At 37.7% G+C, this 20278-nt stretch overlaps 1 protein-coding gene across 7 annotated transcripts in view; it reads left to right on the top strand.

Moving 5' to 3' along the window:
- Nucleotides 1–19333: 19333 nt before the first annotated feature.
- Nucleotides 19334–20278, top strand: part of ADD1 (adducin 1 (alpha)) — a 46843-nt gene continuing 45898 nt past the window's right edge. For 2 of the 7 annotated variants that reach the window (XM_010583525.1, XM_010583527.1), the window contains exon 1: nt 19337–19651. The gene's annotated coding sequence lies outside the window, so the exon portion shown is untranslated. Of the gene's footprint in view, nt 19652–20278 lie in introns of all 7 variants that reach the window. The other 5 variants (XM_010583530.1, XM_010583531.1, XM_010583524.1 and 2 more) reach the window with 4 other exon arrangements.

Here is a 20278-nt window from a genome sequence, read left to right as displayed (position 1 = left end):
GGGGGGAGGCGAGGCGAGGCTGGGGCGCCGACGCTGGAACCGGCTTGTTTAGCCCGGGGCGGCGGGGAGGAGAGGGGAGGGGGGTTGTTGTCTCTGCCTTGAAAACAAGCGGCTGGGCGGGTGGTGGGTGTGTGTGTGGAAAAAACAGCGGCCCGGTGCTCGCAGGGTGCCTGCGGTGAGGCGCTGGGGCGGGGAAGGGGGGTTTCGGGTCTCTGGGGTGCTGGGGGGGAGGGCAGAAGGAGGTAGGCTCCGGCCGCTGAATGGGGTGGGGCGGTGGGGGCTGAGCTGCGGGGGCGAGGCAGGGTTGGAGGGGCGGGGTCCTGTCAGCCCCCTCTCGGGAGAGACGGTCCCCCCTGCCCGCCGCGGCGAGCGAGGTGGGATGCTCCTGCTGCTGGTGCCGCCGCAGAAAGCGGCCGCTCAGCGTTTAAATTTCCATTGCACCCGAGCGATGCGTCTGCTGGCTCTTCCCCCCCGCCGCCCTTCTGCTTCACCTGCCCCTTCTTCTAGACTGCGAGGTGACCTGCTGATTATGCTTGGCGAAATGCGGGCATTAGAGTGTCCAAATAATCGTCCGCAGAGGACGTAGGAATGAAGGAGGAGATGTGATGCGTTTGTGCGGTGTTATTGATTGGCCGGGTACCAGCAGCAGCAGTGGCAGACGGGCAGTTGTTTTGTTTCCTCTGCTGGAAGGGGCATCTATATTTTAGCATTTCCAGTGTCTGCTTTTGATACAAAATGTCACACGTCTTTTTGCACATAATTACTGCTCGGTCTTTATGCTGCTTTTAAGGTTGATTCTTCATCTACGTCAGCTTCAGTTAAAACTAGCAATTAGGAAGGGGGAAAATCCAGTCAAGCTGGAAAAATATCCATGGCTGTACTGAGATAGGGGGGTAGGAATAGCACTGGGCTTAAATCGTTCGTGAGATACTGCTGTAGCTCAATGGTGTGAGCTCATTGCTGGTTTTATTCTCTGCTTTTTGGAAAGTTGCTGTACATCATAACATTATCATATACCAAAAGTATTTTTTTTTGCATGGTGACTTATGTCTTTATATGGAGCTTTACAAAACATGTCTGCCTTCAGCTTATGAATTCTCAGACTGCAACTACTGCTAGGTAATTTCTGTATACTTTGCTGAAAGCTACAGGTATCTCCGTGCACACAGGCTGTTTACGGCTGTGGGTTCTTGTAACGTGACTGAATGTGCTAACAGAATACTCAGCAACTCTTAACTGCCACAAATTTGTTCTTTTTTATAGAACGAAAGAATTTATTTTAAAAATAAAGAAATGCAAACTCTTTCTAAAATAGGCTTCCATTTTTCTTTCTTAAATTGATTGATGTAACAATTCTGTACCTCAATAAGGAAATATTCTTTTTAGAGTTGTTGTATGATAAGTGAGAAAAAATGCAACTATGGACTGGACTACTGGAGCAGGTGGCTTTGGTATTTTTCTATGTTCAGTAAGCAGATTTGATGTGATCGTGTAAAAATAGTCTGAATTGAACATGATGTTCTGTGAAGTTTGCCTCAATTACAGAATTTAAACTTGGTGGTTTTCTTAGAGTTTTGAGGAAGACACAACTGCAAGTTTTTACACCTTCACTGTAGCAGGATAATAATATGTGCATTACTATGTTTGTATGTTTAAGTATCTTGTAGTTTTACTGGAGTACTGTTTTCTATATGAGGTTCCATACTGAGGATAGTGCTTTTTAGCTAAAAGCTGTTGTGTTGCCTGAATGTTTTCTTTTTATGGTTGACTGTTATAAAATGGTGTGAGAAATCTGAACATTTGTGCTTCATCTGAAACAAGCACTTTTGCTAGCATGCTGTGCCAGTAAGTTCATTAGAGTATGGTTCACTAATGCTGTAGAGTGAAGAGAGTCGTTTACTGAATCCGTATCTTTCTGTAACGGTTCTTTTTAGATGTCTCCCAACAGAAAATGACTCAACTCTTCTCATTCTTTTGAGATTCACTATCAATATTAAATGTTATTTTGCATGTGTGGAATTGGATCGTTTGGTGAGATTATGTGGACAAATCCATTTGAGCACTGAGAGACTTTCACAGGTGTAAGGATAAGCTACTTCAGCCCCATTCAAGTCTCAGTTTTTGAAGGATAGCTTTGCAGCATGAAGTGCTTTCAAATCTCGTCACCCAGCATTCTGTGACTTGCTATAGGAGGAAAAAGCTGAATTTTGAAGTAGCCAATTTTGTTAATAAATAGAATAAAATATCACAACTGGAGGATTCAATCTAGGAGAACAATGTTTGGCATGTTGATTGCTAGTAAGCACACAGCTTCTATGTGACAAGTGCTTTCTAATGCTGAGGAAGTTAGGCAGTATATCTTATACCCACTGCTTTTCTGAGTTGTAGAAATAGTTTTCTTAATTATTTAAGAACTGTAGCAGTGGTGAATAGTGAGTAATTTGTAAATCCCAAACTGTTGCTATGCAAACGAGCCAGTCCTGCTTTGAGGGAAAAATCCATAGTAACAAAACTGGCAGAGCATATCAGAGAAATGTTGCTTTTGTTGTTTTTGTGCAGTGAGGACAACTGAAGCATGAGTACATGAGGTAAAAAATAATGCTAAATTTCTGATTTTTATGGCTTTCAAATTAGAATTTACTCTTGGACCATGCTGCATGGCAGAAAGCAATCTCTGAAATAGCATAGTATTAGTAATTCATACTGTAACTAAATATTTTTTAGACACTTTTAGAGTGATAGGTGCTTTATATTTAAAAAGTGGTTGTGAGCAGATAATGAATGAAGTTTAAACTGCTGATTCTGTTGTGCAGGTCATTTGACATCTGCTGAGGAACCTGTCTAAAACTCTTATGTTAAATTATACATCTATATTAACAGGTTCAAAAGCAGGTATTTGTTAAAAAGAGTAGAAGTTCCTGGATTACCTGAGTTTTGCAATTTTCATTCATATAATTTAATCAGCCTTCTCAGGGGAACAGGGAAACATTACTTAGTCTTGCCACTTATTCAGCATTTCCCTTCAAAAATACCCCTTTTTGGTAGGACTGAGAACAGTAGCTGTACAAACCTCTCAGTAAAGAAAAGTGTAAAATGTGAATCATGTAAACCAGTATATTTTCTGAGGAAAGCCTCTTCTCATTAGAGGTAGTAAAGCTTAAAAAGTACTGGTTATACAGATATTTTGATCTATGATAATTTTTCCTTCAGAATTACCCTTTCCTATGGTTACTCTTTCTATCACTTTGAAGTATTACATGTACAATAAGAGGGTTCCGTGGTAATTTAATGGGATTTTCGACATAATTTTATGATAACATCTGTTACCATCTCAGTAAGCATCTGTTTATTGAGAATAATCTTGATAATCTTTAGTCAAATGGAAGCAAATAATTGGTTTCTTTCCTCACCAGTCAGAGGATGTTGTTTACTGTGGTCTTGTCAGTTTAGTGGTTAGTAGTTGCAAAAGTTGTAAGGGCAGAGGCTCCAGGAAACACCCCTTTTTAGAACTATTGCTTTTTAAATCAGGTACAAGCTGAGCGGATGTCATTTGTCATGAGGGCTCCGGTTTAACATTCTAACAAACAGTCCTGGTCTTGAATAAAGTTTAAGTATTGCTGCTACTTTGGGGAATTTTAAAGTCTAACTGTTCTTCGTTTCACGGCAAGTTAAGTTTTAGTGTAGAGATGGATTTGAATGACTATTACCAGTCAGGCTGGCTGACCAGCATGGATGCTTGCTGGCTTTCCTGGATTGACTTTGACCGTTAAGAAGAAACTGAAAATGTCGTCCTTGAAGGCGTAGCCAAACAGGAGTAACAACTTCTTCAGCACCTTCCTAACTTCCTCCTTTTGACCTTGCTTATTAGATTGCATTTTGAGAAATGATCTCTGCCTCCTCTGTTGGATGCAGGTACTAGTCAGTGAAAGATCAACTTTTCAGCCTCAGATCAGTTGTGTTAGCAAACAGGACATCAAAAGAGTTTTTCACTGTCACTTACTTGAGTGGTTTTCCTTGCAGATTAATTAAAAGTCAACATACGTGAAAGCGCATTTCAATTCAATTTTAAAACTGGGATATTAAGAGCTACTCTTTAAAACTGAGATTTGGAGTTTCTGTGGTCTTCAGACTAATCAAGTGTTCCTTTGCATTTTTAATTGACTAATGTATTGGGTTTTGTCTTTTAAAACTACTGATTTTTACACCATATGTTTTGTATAATTTTTAGATCTTGACTCATGAAAGCTGAAGAGGTAGGGAGTAAAATATTTCACAGTTCTGAGATTTTCTTCCATATACCTAACTGAATTGCTGAAAAGGGGTCATGGAAACAGTGAGCAGTAAGCACAGTTAATCAGTAGCACTTTATGGTATCTTTGATAATTTCACATCAAATGAGTAGATAAACACACTGAAGATTGGGGGAAAATCAAATGCCTATACCTAAGATGATCTAGGTTTTTGGTTAGAATCAGTAAACAAGTAAAAGCAACTTCAGACTAAAAACTTTAATTTGACTTGCAGCCATAGAAACTTAGTTTAGTTTATGTTGGGTTTGTTTTTGTTTTATACATTCAAGTTTCAAATTCTTGTGGTGCTTCTTATGCTTTTTTATCTCTGTTGTGTTTTAGATCTTGTATCTTGAGAGGTCTGATGCACTATTTCAGCTTTATTATAGCTAGTGCCAGATTAAACCAGCAAGCGTCTGGGAAAACCTTGACCCATGAAGACTGTCTTCTGTGGGTTTTTTGGTTGGTTGTTTTTTTTGTTGGTGGTGTTTTTGGTTTGGGGATGGTTTTTTTTTATTTTGTGCCACTGAGCATAAAGTTACTGTTGCTGCATTGAGACTATGGAGGTGAAGGATAAGGAATACTTTGAGTTTAGTCTTCTTTTAACAGGTGAAACAATTTCTTTAGGTGTTGTCACTACAAAACATTGCTGAAAATCTATAAAGTACATGTGCATGTGAAACATCCATTCCATCTAAAATTCAGCAAAAGACATTGCTGCTGTTATGCATCAACTGAGAGATGCAGTATACTTGGTTTTTTTCCTCCAAAAACTCTTGTCTAACAAAGCTTTGCATAGTAATATTGAATCAACACAGCTTAAAGTATTACAAAGTTGAAGGGACTTATTTTATTTTTCTCTTCAGCTTCTGAACCTATTAGCTACGTTCAGCTAAATTTAACAGGAAAATGGTGACTTCAAACATACAAAGTTTCTGCCAGTAAAGGGATAATCTGATGGTCAAACTTGGGCCCCCACTAAGAGAGGGGCATGGCTCCCTGATTTGTTTTGAAGAGGCAGGAGCATCTGGCTGCGTAGCTGTTACACACTTGCCTGCCAGTCAGTATATGGGTGGCTCTGAACCAGTCCTTGTGTGTTTTGCCACTTGGATGGCTAACCTGGGTGGGCCAGTGCTCAGGTGAAGGGTGGAGCAAGGATGGACTTACGCAGGATGTAGGGGCCAGCAGGAGGACTTGGGATAAAAAAGGATAAACAGGAAAGCATAGGAGACTTCAGTTGATAGAACTACTGAAACGTGATTTCCTGTCATCTTTCTCTAGGTGCTTTCAGTTACTGAAAAGTTTTTCACGATTTTCAGGTAAAATTCTACACAACTAAAGCATTGCTTTATTTTTAAACATCACTTCAAGTTTCCATATGATTTGAGTAACAGATTCAGTGTGAAGCACAAGATTCTACTTTGATTCCGAAGTAAGTTTTCTTTCTTAACTGTGGATATAATTTTTAAGCCTGCTAGTATATATAGCAAGGTGTGGTTTGGTTTGTTGTTGGTTTGTTTTTTTGTTGTTCACCCCCCCCCCCCGTTGGACTTAAAGTAAAATTTATTAGATGGTGAGTTTTCAAAGATACCCTGGTAATTTCGGTTATAACTGATAACTTGGAAGCATTTCAGAACAATTTTATATCTTTTATGAGTGAATTAAGGATGAAGATGTCAGGGAAGTGGTGTTCGTTTTTGTAAATTATTTTTCATAAAGTGTTGGTGGCCAGAAGTATACAGTAAAAATTTACTTGGTTATGTAGAACATTTGCAGTACAGTATTAAATTATTTTGGAATCTATTAATAGGCAGGGAAAATAAATTAATAATGATCTTAGATGTTTGCTTAGATCTCAACTGTACATATGAAATGAATCTTTTTTTTTTTCTGTTTGCTTATATAGGGATTTAGGTAAAAAGTTAGTAAATTCTTTAGAGCTTTCCCAAAGCAAGTGAATCATACGTGGTTTGGATGGAGAGGGAGGTAAAATACATATGCTTAATCTAAGGGAATTTTATGTGTCAAGGAAAGGTGGTGGATTCCTGGGCCTTGGACTCAGAGGACCATCCTTTTGTTCTCTTTGATTGCTGCTACTTGTAACTGAATGTCTGCCTGTGTGTTTTTCCCACTTTACTTTCAATCTACTTCAGAACCTGCACTAATCTTGATGCTGCTGAGTTATGTGGATCATCTTATACTGACCTTCTTGCCTCTGTCCTGGAAGTAGAGGGTGTTTGTGATTGCAACATAGGGCAAGAGTTTTGACAGGTGGAACGTCCACTGCTGGATCTGCCATAGTCTTTATTGTTGATCTAGGATACTTTCTTTGACTCAGTTCCAGTCTGTTAATGGCGATGTTGGTTTAAGGACAAGGAAACCCCAGGTAAGATGCCCATACCTTTGCTTCACAGTCGTGGAACGACAGTCCTTCCAGTATACTCCAGTTTTCACTCACTGCAGCAACTTGGGGAGGAGCCAAGAGCAGAGAACACAGTGAACAGTTTGCTGCACAAATTGGAAGAAGGTAGTATCTGAAACTGTCCTGTGGCCTGCCCAGCCACCAGAAAATAAAGGGCATTTTGGCAGCTGGTCAATGAAAGCCAGAAGTGGTGAACAGAAGGCTGGGAAGCATGGTTAAAATCTGAATGTCAGCCAGAAAAACTGGACTTAGGCAGTCTTGCAAATTATGATGGCAGCCTTATTAATTGAACATTCTGGCTGGTGGAAAAGTTGCCTGAGGCTTAGAGTCTTTATGGGTCAATACTTAGCACTAAAGTGGGGAGACACCCCTCCATGCCTCAAGCAAAGCTCACAATGTCAAAAGTAAACCTTTGTAGCTGCATTTGCCACTTCAGCTGCATGTTTAATGGCTTTGGGATCCTGTCTAATGTGAGTGGGCTAAAATATTGAAATAGCTGGTCTCCCAAAAAGACTGAGACTACTGTTACTCTTTTCAATCATTAACATAAGTATGATATTTATTGATACTGAAATAGTGTCCATTATGCTAATTATTTTTAAGCATTTATTAAAACAACCCCAAAATACAAAGAATGTTAAAGATTGCATAATGAAAAGAGATGTGAGTAATTAGTTACTTAGGATATCCTGGGTTTGTTTTTCATAATGTCACCTTTTTTAAAGAGCTTAAGCTTATTTCTGTATTCCCTGGTTTTCAGGGCATTAAGTCATTACTGTGTTCACATATGTTGTTGAAATATGTTAGTTCTGTAATAACTGAACTGTATTTTCAGAAATTCATTACACCTCCAAGTCAAATGGGGCACATTATTGCATGTTTTCAGTAGTATTATAGTTACTGGAGTCACTTTTAATTAAGAATGAGGCAGATTTCGAATGCCTCTTTTTCTTTGCAGACCTTTATCAGGACTAGACACCTTCCTAAATAATACTCTTTGTTATCAGTTATTGGTTTGAAGACCTGTTGTGATACCAAAGATTTAACAGTAGAATGAAAAGGTGAGGTCATTCAGTCTGAAATTTTGTATTTGCTGCTTCTTGTACTACAGTTTTCACTTGATTATTTTAATCCTTAATTTGATGTGTTACTCATTAATGAACAGGATAAGTTAATTTGACTGAAACTCAAATCTAAATTTATTCTTTAAAGAATTTGATGATCTGAGAGTGTAATCTGGTAATTTTCCTCTCCCTCCTCTCTGTTGCTATAGTAATCCTAAATCTGAACCTTGTTTCTGCAGACTTTTTTTTTTTTCTTCAATAAGTTTTGTAATAGCTGTGCAGTGTGTTCTCAAACCAAAATATTTATAATACAGGTTTTGTTGTTGCCTTTTTTATTTTTTAATTTGGATGTAACATCTGAGGTAAAGCTGAAATTAAGCAGCTTTGACTTGCCTTCTCTTTCTAGCTCTGCGGAGACCTTGTAGCATTAAGCTTTATTCATGTTTTAGACATATATATCATTTAGGGGGAAAACCAAGCAAACAAGGCCCAACCAAAAAAGACCCAAACCTCTCTGAGTGTCATGAAAAGCTGTTAATAATTGTAATTATAGAGGTGAATGTTCAAATTGCAAAGGCTATAAATCAGTTTAGCATCCAGATGTTCTTGCAATTCCAGTTTTACAGCAGTGTTGAGGGCTTTCAGCTGCTTCTGGCATGGCTGAAGTTCTGATACAGCAACAAATGCAGATAATTCTAGCAACTGTATAAAATACTTGTGCTCTTACCAAACTTTGATTTTTGTCATATAAAAAAAAAGTGGCTATGCAAGATCTGACAAGGTTAACAGCAAATTGAAGAGGAGCATCAGAAGTAAGCAGAAAACCTGAAAAAGACTGATTGCCTGTCTTGTCAGGAAGCATGGGAACAATGAAGTAAGACTAAAAATAATTTAGATACAGATGAAAGACTACATGAAAAGTTTGCCTTAATTTTCAGTGAAGACAGTTTTGAACATTCGCACGCTGGCAAATAGGTCTTAATGAAGTGAGGTTATAAAAATTATTTCTATAAAGATGTAAGTTGAACTTACAGGGTGCAGATCAGTGGGACTACGTAATTTTACTCTGGAATTTTGAAGTGGGTCATCTGTGTAATTAGAGGCTCATTTGCAAGAATTGTTATTAAACATGAAGGTGGAAGGGTATTGGCTGGCTGGCGAGCAGCAAAAGTAGTCACTGTTCAGAGGAAAAGGTGGTTTGGGATAGTTACTGCATCATTAGTGTGACCTTAATATTCAGGGATTTGTTTAAATTTAGAAAGAGAAGCTATTCTATGTGGAGGTAAGATGAAATTGGGGTATGAAGTAGTACAGCTCTTAACAGAGGAAGACTTTGTCAGAGAAATCTAATGGCTTTTTTTATAAGATACCTGACTTCTTGGGGAGGATACATGGTTAGAGCTGCCCACTTAGAAGTCATACAATGTGTAATACGATTCCATGTAAAAACTACAGTGATGTTTCTGTGAAAATTGATTTAAAATGGTGACAGGATATGTCAATCCAGAAGATAATGTGTTGGAAGTATGTTAGTAGTGGAATTTGCACGGGTCAGTTTCAAGATTTAGTATTTTCATTAAAAACATTGATGCATTCCTACTTCTTATGCCAATCTCGTGTTTTCTCATCAGATGTCAAGTATCATCAATACAAAAGACAGTTTTGCACAGAACAAAGTTGAGACCTTAGGACATGACTAGTAGAAAAAGGAGTCATATTTAATAGCATTAAAAAAATCAAGATGATCATATTACACTTCAGGATGACTAACCTATCAAAGTTAGCAACTGCGAAAAGTTTTAGGAAAACAAGTATACTGTTGTTGCCCTACTAATATTGTCCTTTAAAGAAGTAAAGTGGTATTGACTTTCTCTGGTACTAGTGAAAGGTTATCTGGAATATTGTGTCTAATTTCTACCACTTGCCATCAAGTAAAAATGGCATTTGCAGTGGAGGAGGTACAGGGACTGATTCCTAGAATGACTAAGAGAATGGAGAATTTGCTCTGTAAGGGAGACTCAAAGAGTGTTGTCTTTGATCTGGGGAAACAAAGCATGAAAGAGATTGCTTTTCATAAAAATGAGTGAAACGACACAGGTGGGTAAAAAGAGCTTCTTAAGCTTGAGGTATGAGAACAAATGGGTATAAACTATCCAAGAATAAACCTAGTCTGGAAATTAGAAAAAATGGTTCCTAAGCAACGGAGGCATAGAAGTCTGCAACAGCCTTCCCTTAGGAGTAGTTGAATAAGACTGTCTTTAAGATGGAGCTGGTTAGCTTATATAAGGGGGGGTGGTAGTGGATATAACATGTCATTTTCCTCAGTACCTTGGGATTTAACTCCTTGACCCAGAATATCCGTTTGTTCCCATCATTCCTGTCTTGTTAGTCAACTATGAACTTGACCAGATATTGTCCAGAGATCAGTAGATACAGAGGTGGTCTGTTTCTTGGACAAATAGACCAGTTGCATTCTGAGGTACATAAATGTTTCTATTGAGGGATAATAAATGTTAGACAAGTAGGATGTTTTAAATACTGTTTCATGTAATACACTACATTGTATCTTATCTAGTAGATATATATTATGTTTTGAATTAAGAAACCCCAAATGAACACAGAATAATTCAACAGATTTAATAATGAGCCCTGTATTGTTTTCTTCTTGTGCTGTCCTGTGTGACTGAAGAAAGCTGCCCACAACATGTGCACAGCAATGTCATCGTCTTCATATTTCTCTGAGCAAGCTGGAGGGTTGGTGTGGTGAAAACCCTGTATACCATGTTGCTGTGTATTGCCCTGCTTTTCCCGTGTATTGTCCTAAGACAATGTGCATCTAGTAAGCTTGGAATGTAATTTCTTGAGGAAGCACTGTGCTTGTGTTTGCACTAATGAGAGACACTCCCATATCTCTGCATAATAGAAGGTTGGTGGTTTTAAAGGAGACTTGACAAAGAAAAGGGTTCTGCTGCCTTCTCCCTGCCAGAAAGACACTAATTGGCAAATTGGGGAATTAATGTTGCCTGAGGTTACAATATTTTTCTATTTTATTCAATTGTTATGACGTGTTAAATCATGCTTTAATTCCTGCTGAGGTATTTCAGACCCAGGAGGAAACTTGTAAACGCTCATTTGTGCAATTGTTTCGTGTATGTCAGTAGTGTGTGTGTGTTACTGGATGTGGTTTTTTAATACGAACAGAAACAGAAATACAGTATCTGCTTTATATTTTTCTATTCTCTAACTCTGCCTTACTTATTCTTTCTAAATGTTCACCTAGAACGCTTCATTTTTGGAAGGAAGTTCCAGCATAGAAAGTAGTTTGGTTAGGACAGGATAGAAATTTAATGATATTTGAAAGGTTCCTTCCTGACTGTGCTTAATGTGTATTATTGACTTCCCTTCAGCTGTTAGTTGAATTTCCTGTTGATTTTAGGGATAAATAATTGCCAAAGCAGTGTCTGTCCTTATCTGTGTGCTTATATTAGTTTTGTTTTCTTTATTCACAAGTTTAACAGTATTTTAATATTTTCAGAACTAATGTAGAAGACTGAGAACTAGATCTTATTCCTTTAAATTGCTGTATTCACACATAATGATTAATATGAATGGTAAATAATCACATAGGCATAACATCAATGACTTAAGTGGCACTTTGCACATGTTTAAGCGTTAATGTTAGTGAAGTTACATCCCAAAATGGAATTTTTGGGGAATAGTGCTTGACAGTTATAATTTTGAAAGCTGATAAATAATAGTTAATACTTCAAAGCTTGAGGTAATGTTCACTATTGAATGAATATTGACTAAATTGTATTTAATCTGCTTTATTATTTAGACATTCTGTCTTGTCATTTACTGTTAAATAGGTGTGAACTACAGTCTCATGTAATAAAGGAAAAAAAATCCAGAGTCTGAAACACTTTGGCAATAGTCTCCGAAGAGTTGGATGACTTAGCAGATGTCATCTTAAAGCTCTTGCAATGAGGAAAATACATTTAGGAATACTGGTATTTTGAAAGAATGTATTAATGTATGTGCAGTAAGAAAACTGTAAAAGTTGATTATCTTGACTTTTTGTTCTTAAAGTATGTTTTTCAGCTAGACTGTATAGAATTTGTCATGGTAACTGAAAAGTTGTCAGATTAAAGTAAATAATGTTATTGCCTTGGAGTGATAGAAATAATAGAAATAATTACTGAAAAGCCAAGCAAATTTTTTTTTTTTTTCTAATTTGCTTAATGAACATGACACTGGAAGCCTATCAGTTTCCCCCTTCTGGTGAACCAGGTGATTTGTTTGTTAACTGAAAATATACTATTAAACACTGGAGAGAAGAAAAAGCTTTCTGGCTTTATATCAATTTTTTAGTGTTTGGGTTTTTTTTAAATTCATTTATCTGTTAAAATTGAAGCTGAGGATTGCTCAGTTGTCTTAAATTGAAATAATCTTTTATTGTGTGGTCTAGAATAGCATCCCCTGCGAATGTGGCCTATGCTGTCGCTAGTTCTGAAAGGGATGCAGTCAATGTTGGAATAATTTACATTTTCAGTAGCATATTCAGATCTGACATTTTGGTTTCTTATTTCGTATGACAATCATGTCTCTTAACTATTTTTAAATATTGTGTCATGTTAGCTGGTGACACACTTTTAAGTAAATGTTCTTAAAGGTATATTTTTTGCATTGGCACTGTGCCTCATAAAGACATAAAATCTAAACTGTCTTAGAAAGTGAAGATGCATGTTGACATGCAGTTTGATCTTTGGAGGATAAATCAGAAAAATCTTACTTCCCCCTATCCCCCCAAAGAAGAGTGAGTGTATATCCTTTCCAAGATTTGTTGGATTAGATTGGTTTCCCTGTGAAAAATGTTACAGAGTAGTTGGTGAAGACAGTAGCATCTGCACAGAACAGATGTGCAACAAGGAGATACAGTACAATGACTAGATAATGGGCTGTCCGGATTTTGTCACCTTTAATTTCTTCCTATATTATGAAAGATCTAGAGAACCGAAACAAATTAAATTTGAGGTAACAGTCTTGTATAGGTTGCTTGAGACTTGGAGGAGAGCAAGGAACTTGAGCATGACATAGAGAAAGATCAGGGATAAGGTTGATAACAGACTTATTTATAAGAATAATATGAGCTAGTGAGATGTATTGCTATTGTGTGTCATTGAACATCTTCATAAACCCATCTGATTTTTAGTGATGTTCGTGAGATTAAGGGGGGGGGAATTTAAAGTATTTCCTGTTCATTGTTAGCTGATCTCTGAAATTCTATAGTAAGGTCTGGTACTAACAGGAAAGAAAACAGTGGGCAAGTATGAGGCAGGAGAGAAAGTTAAGGTTGGTTTAGTTTAGAGAAGACGGATGAGAAAAATAAATTGATACTGTAAGGTCAGAAACAGTTTTAAAAATCTGGATTACATTACACAGGATTTCTCTAGGATTTTTTTTTACACATAATATGTTTAAAACACACTGTTTTTAAAAAGTCTCATTCTGTGTTAGCCCATGGGATTTACTGCTATGAGGTATTGTTAGGGTCAAGAGTTTAGCACAGTGCAAAGTAAGATTACACATTTTATATCAGTTATACAAGGAGTGTTAATATATATGTAACTTTTTTCACGGTGTAAAGCATAAATAGTTAAATCTGCATATATGTGTGTGTGGTTTATACTGTTCTTAAAACTGCACACTGGCGGTCGTTATTCAGGATATTTGGAGAGTTAAACAACTAGTTTGATCAAGTTTGGCAATTTTTGCCCTTTTAGACAAAGTTTTGATGTTTGCTTATAAAACCCCAATTCGTTTTTACTCTGGCAGCTACAGAAACTCTTTGTATACAAAAGAGAATGCTACAGAATCTCTTCTTATGAAGTCAGGGCAGTTGACTAAATAAGCATCAGGCTTAATATTTGAGGATTAGAATTGCCAGACTTTTGTTTTTGTTTAAAAAAAAAAAAAAAAAAAATCCGAAGCTACTGATTTGTGGCTCCAAGGTAGCTGAAGTTGAATGGCCTACATAGACTGCATATATCTTGTGTGGGGACTTATGACAGAGACATAGTAGTATATATTGGTGTCTGGATATGCATAGAAGGGTAACATTTTAATGTTAAAAGTGTGGTAGTATATGTCATTTATCATGTGGCCCTGTAGAATACATTTTTGTAGGATTTCTGTTGGATTTCATGAGCTTTGTTGGATGCTTTGTTACTGAAAAACAACAACAAAGTGGGAATTGCTTGTGGCCTAATATGTGTTTAAGTATGCGGACATGTTGGATCCTGCTGAAATCCCTTAAGGGCAGGAGCTTCTGATGAACAGGTCTGATTGCAGGTTCGGATGGGGGGGGCTTGTTTACAAATTACCTACCCTAGCCTGTTATCCAGCTCCCAGCATGACCACACAGTTGCGTAGGCTCAGCAATGTAGCCCATGCAGTGTGGGAATAGCTGTCAAGGAAGAGTGTAAAAATAACACTGTGCTTCTGAGAAAGCATGATATACTTACAAAATATGGAAACAAAGACTTAAAGAGTAGATGTTTCTACATATAAAATAATACTCTTGCTTTAGAGCTGTACTGTGGTATTGGTTTTTACAAGTGATTATTGTTTTCATTTCACACAGTTGTTTTGCCCATCTCCTTGGAGAGCTGCTTACCAACTTCTAAGGTTTTGTTGAAATCAGTTGGACTTCACATGGGCAGAAACTTCTGGCATATATCCAACTGCACGCTGTTTGGGAATCACTGTAAAAGCTGGGTTTAGAATTCTGGCTTTGAATACTGTGTGCATGTTACTGTGATTTGCAATTTCTGATGCCAGTAGCCTTTCAATGAACTTGAAAGAACTGTACATACATATTTGAGCAATAAAATAGTGGCAGTAGGGTTTCTAGAAAGAGTTTGTTTTAGAACTTGAGTCAGGAATGAAGGTACTTTGACAGTGCTGTGTGGATTATTCAACTGATTTGATACAACTATGTATCTTTGTTGTTCATTATTTTAACTTACATTTCTGTTTCTGGGATTATAAACCCATCACTGGCTAGGTGTGATTTTTAGAACACAGTAGGGAAAGGTCTCTGGTTTCTGCTAGGCAAACATAAGCAGGTGTACTGTGTTTTTAGAAGTTTTCTAGCTATTGGTAGTGATAATGTTGAAAGATGGAGGACATTTTGTCCGTGGATAGAAGAGGAGTTGCTTTGATAGGGATCTGAGTAAAAATCAGTAATAAAGACAATATGATAGTCAGTGGAGTTGTTTTTAAACAACCAATAAGAAGACAGATGTGTAGAAACTTTGGGGGTTTTTTTACTATTAATCTTCAAACTTTTGTCAGCTAAAATAATCCTTGCCTAAAGGTGTTAGTCTTTATGGATGGATAATATTCGGTTTAATCTGGAAGCATGGGTATGTGCAGAACAGGAGCCTTTCAGTTTTACATTGGAACTTGAATTCAGTAAGTGCAGAATGCCCAGAAGCATGATTTCAGTTTTGTTCTTTTGGTTTTAATAGTGGTTTGGTTTAGTTTTCTAGAACATTACAGCCATGCAAAACTGTTGTGACCTTTGGATACTTTGTTGTGCACTTCTGTCTGTACCTGAGGTTTGGAGTGGAACCTTAAGAGTGGACTTGTGTGCCTGGGACTGGTTCTCAAAGCTGTATGTGTGGAAGAGCAGGAGGGAGAGCTGATGCGTGGCCCTTAGGGTCCTGGACTGGATGGTTAGAACCGGACTGAAAAAATAAATGCATCCATCTTGGCCTCTTCAGTGAAGACAGCCTTTATGAATGGGCCTACTTTGTAACAGCAGAGCAGAGCATAAGTTGTTCTGTCAATTAACCAGGTTGTGGTGTGCAAGGCTCTACAGCCATTCTAGTAATTGAGCAAGTATCGGGCTTGGATTAGTCCTTGTCCTCCTGCAACGCACCCAGAATATTTATGCCATGGTTTGTGCATGTCTGTGTTGTATGCGTTCTTCTTTAGTCTGTTGAATTTTCAGTTGAATAACGTAACAGTCTGGAGACTGGAATGGTCCTAGTTCAGAAATTAAGAAATAGGCCTAGTAGAAAGTGTGAGAGTGGCCGTGATTCCTGAAATACTAAAGTCTGGGCTGCTGTAGACAATTGTGTTTGTGATTCTGAAAGTAACGTCGCTAAAATGGCTATTAAACACTGTGTTCGCGTGATTTACAGTGACTGCAGAAACTGGACTGCTGCAGTTCTCCCCAGATGTAATTTTGAAACCTTGTAGAGCAAAGTAAATAACATCTTTTTGCCACTGTCAGGTAGAAGCAATGAGAATCTCAGCTGGAAGATAAGTCCTGGGTTTGCATAATGTTGATTTATGCAGCCATATTTGGCTGTGTAATACTTGCCTGACAAGGGCAACAGCATGATCAGGAAGATGGTTTTCTTGTGGTGTTTCATCTGTTACCATGTGGGTGTGCGTGACCCTTGAGGTTTACCCAGAAGTAGGAAACATGACTGCATAATTTTGGGGCGGGGAGCACATTCACACTCCCTGGGGAAAAACAGACATGAGTTGCTCCTAAAATAGAGTTCATGGGGGGTTTCTTGACATGCTACTTCCTAATATGGAACAACCAACAATCTAATGTAGGAAAATGAGTTCCAGTCAGACTTTTTTCTGTAGTTGATATGTCTTTAATCTGTAGATAAAAGTTGTCAAGAACATTCTGAGAGATGGAAAAGAACGCTCTTGGATTTGGGAACTGTGTAATGGGATGAACTTTGTCTTACTGTCACTTCTATGAAGGTAGTGTTAATATCCTTTATATAGGGCATGTATTTTAAACACTGTCCAGAAATTTTCAGTGTAGGGTGGATAAAGGATGGTGTAAACCACTTCGTCTTCCTAAAAATTTTTCACCTACCTGAAGGACTTAAAAATGCCTGATTAACCACAATGTAAAGGAGTGTTTGGAACTTCAGTAAGCCTGGCTGTTAGCTGTCTAATTTGGAAATAGAATGATGATACATATGCGAGGCTCACATTTCAAAGCTCTTTTTATGTGCAAGTGCAGTATAAAATATCACATGGAAGGTTTACGTCAAAATTAATACTTAGGCTTGCATTCTCCAAAGATATTTGTTTCCTCCTGCTTAAAGGCTTTTTAAATTCTGCCTGATTCTACTGTGTCAAGAGACTAAATTGGTCTCATAATTTATTCGGATTTCCGCCCTTCTCTTCCTCCCCCATCAAAACTGGGAAGTGCTATAAAAGAACTGGGGGGTGCCACCCAGAAAAGCCTCAGCTGAACGCGAATGAGAAATCCATGAAAAATTCAACATCTCCACTGCCTTCATCTGCCTGATTCAAGCCTGCTTGAAATCTCCAGTCTTCGTATTAACCTTCACCTCATTTATGTACTTTGATTCACTCTTTTCTAGCTCAAACCGGTAATGCACCCATCAACAACATTTGTGCTGCTTACATATCAAACTTGCTGGTTCCACCATAATGCCTGCACACTCTCTAATCACTGTAGCAATTTCTGAGTTACTTGGATTCTCTGCCAGAAAATAATGACTGAATTCATGCACCTAGTCATGAATATTCAGGTTAGTTCCATCTCAAAAATCTTAACCAACCAGTCTCATAATAATGCGGGATTTTTTCTTGTGGGGCATTTGCTGTATGATCTCCAAAGTTATAGGTATATTTTAACCATGAATTCATCAAGAAACAGTAAGTTCACCTTGTGGCTCTGTTGCCAAGTTACTTAGCCTCTTCATTCTTCTTTTTGTGATTTCATAATCTCTTGGAGCAGCTACACTAATTGCTTATAACTTTCTTACCATTTCTTGAAAACCATAAAGAAATTCACGTAATTCTTGAATTTTATTATTGGGGTTTATGACATAAGTTTAAGTAGCAACAAATGCTGCCAGAACGTATTAAAGATTTATGATGTCATTGCCTAACAAATCCATCAATAAAAATGCGATATTGTGTAAAAAAAGACAGTTTTAGTGTGCCTCTGATTCAGATAAAAATTGCATAATGAAGTATAAGCTCCTAAAAAAGGGGGGGGGGGAGGGGTGTATGTCAAATTCTCTGAAAACTAATTATCACCGTTGATGGATAGCAAGTTAGATTATTTCTTTTCAAGACCATGTACCTCAGAGCAGGAGCTCAGAACAACACAAGAAAAGTTAATGAATGAGATGTCTTAGCATAACAAAAATAGATATCATGTAGTACAATCTAACATTAGTGACTGCGTTCCTTATTGTAATATGTAAGGAACATACTAAAACTTCATTTCAGCCTGGAAAGCAAAACTGATACGCTTATGCACTTTTAGTTTGCCCTTGCTTCAGTAAGAATGTCTTGTCTCCAAATCAGGATGTGTAAGAGCTGTTATTAAGGTCTAATAATTTCTGGTGAATGCAGTAGTTGAACTAGAGTATTTTGATTTTGCAGTCCTTTTTGCAGAACGCTTTTATAAATCCCTAAGCTCTGTTTATACGATCAGAATAAACTGTGAAGCAGAATCTCTCTCTCTTTGGTTGAGATGTTTTCAGCATTTAACCTGAATTAACTTTAAAAAAAACCCAACCAAACCTATAAAATAACTCTCATGCTTGCATAAAGTGAAATCATAGCTTTAACAAGTCTAGGGTAGTGTTTTTCCTATTTATGTGTAACTGAAGAGAAAAAGATTCTGTGACTACTTTTCTCTCCCCTGTAAGTAAGTAAAGATGAATAATGTCATCCAGCTGTTCTGGAAGAAGTTATCTTTGCAGTGTAGTTCGAAGGGTTAAATGACATTGTTCTGTTCATTGCCAACGCGTTTCAGAAATCTTATCCCTCGCTATTCAGTCTACATGAAAATAACTGGATCCTGGCCAAAATGGGGCCACTTCGCCTATGCACTGCTGCATTTCAGTTGATCCTTTATGCAATATTTTAGATTTGAATAAAGTTACTGAAATTTATTGCATTTTTAAAGTATCGGGGAAGTATCTATGTTCCTTTTAAAAAATGAGTTTTAATTTCTTCTGTCATTTGTAGAAGCTTTTGTTATTCACAGCACTTTTTGCAAGCACAGGTTCCAAGTAGCTTCAACAGTGATGAACATTAAAGATAATGTAAATTTTAAACATAAGTTTTTCAGTTATTTATATCTGTGATAGCACTGGGTATATAGGTGGGGTCTTTTTGCTCGTTCGTTTGTTTTTTCCTAGGCACTGATCTGGTATAACCTTTTTGAAAACCCTAACAAACATTTTAATAAAGGTAGATTTTCAAGTCTAATTTTAGAATGTCCACTCTCCTTTATCTAAAAAACAGAAGGGTAGCACTGGAATAGGTAGTACCATCAGAAACTATTACTTATAAAAACCTATAGGAAAAGTGAAACAGTGCTACTGTGGTCATACAGCATAGTGGAAGGGGCCTTGTTCATTTTGCGTATTTTGCTGAAACTTGAGGTCAAAAGAAAATCTTGAGGGAAGAAGAAAGCTGCTCTTTCCTCTTGTCTTTACACCTAGAGCACATGTGTGACTTTCCTTTAGACAACCTGCAACTCGTATTGTGTCCTGCATTCAAATGAGCTCTGGAGTCTTCTTCCTTCGGTAAAGCTGCTTATGACTTCCACAGTTCTCATGCAGTGCTACAGCCTCTCCACTGCTGTGGGGAAGAGCCTGTGCTGTGTGCTCTTCCTCTTGACCTGCTGTATCAGAAGCATCCCCAAGTTTATGACGGACAGTGGTAAAACCTTGTCCTCAACTGTAGGTCCTGACCTAGTTCTCAGTTCTGTCTAAAGCCACTGGTGCAACCACTGCGCATCTCCCTGAACTTGCTATTCTGTGAAGCAGCAGTAGACTCTTCTCGGTAAGTGCCACCTCTATGTAAGCAGATGGCTTTCCTTCTGGGGGACTGTGTGGAGTACCGCTAAGGAATTTGGAGACTTTCATGACTTTAGGTGTGTTGTTTCCAAGGAAAATATGTTTTCAAATGTGTGTATGTGAAAATTATGGAAATCTTATTACCTGATTTATTACACTGCAAATTAAACATCTAATTTTGCTTTGGTCAGTTTTGGCTCTTTCTTTGATAAACTGATGTGTGCCTTTGTGTTTTCCACAAATCCGGTGTTGGAATTAAAAGTTTAGCGGCTTTTATAACTTCAGTTTAAGGTCAGTGTTCATTTTTGGGTCAGATACGCTGATCAGTTTGTCTCAAGCTTTCCATATACTTGTTGGATAAAGCTGGGGCCCTGCCCTTGGAAAGCTGGTGATCTGATTTGACCTGTGCTCAAAAATCTGACGGCACTGGCTTATTGGTGCGTTTGGCATGAGGCTTGGGAAGTGCATGTGGGTTCACAGAAACCTAAAAATAAGCAGTATTTGGGTTAAACCTCTTTATTTGTATGGACTCGTGACCCTGAATGCAAAAATAAATATATATTTGTTTTCTGGTACTGCCACCACCATCCATGAATATTAATAGTGGAAAAA

The sequence above is a fragment of the Haliaeetus leucocephalus genome, unplaced genomic scaffold (genome assembly GCF_000737465.1).
Source record: "Haliaeetus leucocephalus isolate CR32 unplaced genomic scaffold, Haliaeetus_leucocephalus-4.0 Scaffold906, whole genome shotgun sequence".
In the NCBI taxonomy this organism is placed as follows: Eukaryota; Metazoa; Chordata; class Aves; order Accipitriformes; family Accipitridae; genus Haliaeetus; species Haliaeetus leucocephalus.
The sequence above is the reverse complement of the archived record's forward strand: the minus strand, read 5'-3'. Positions and strand labels throughout refer to the sequence as shown.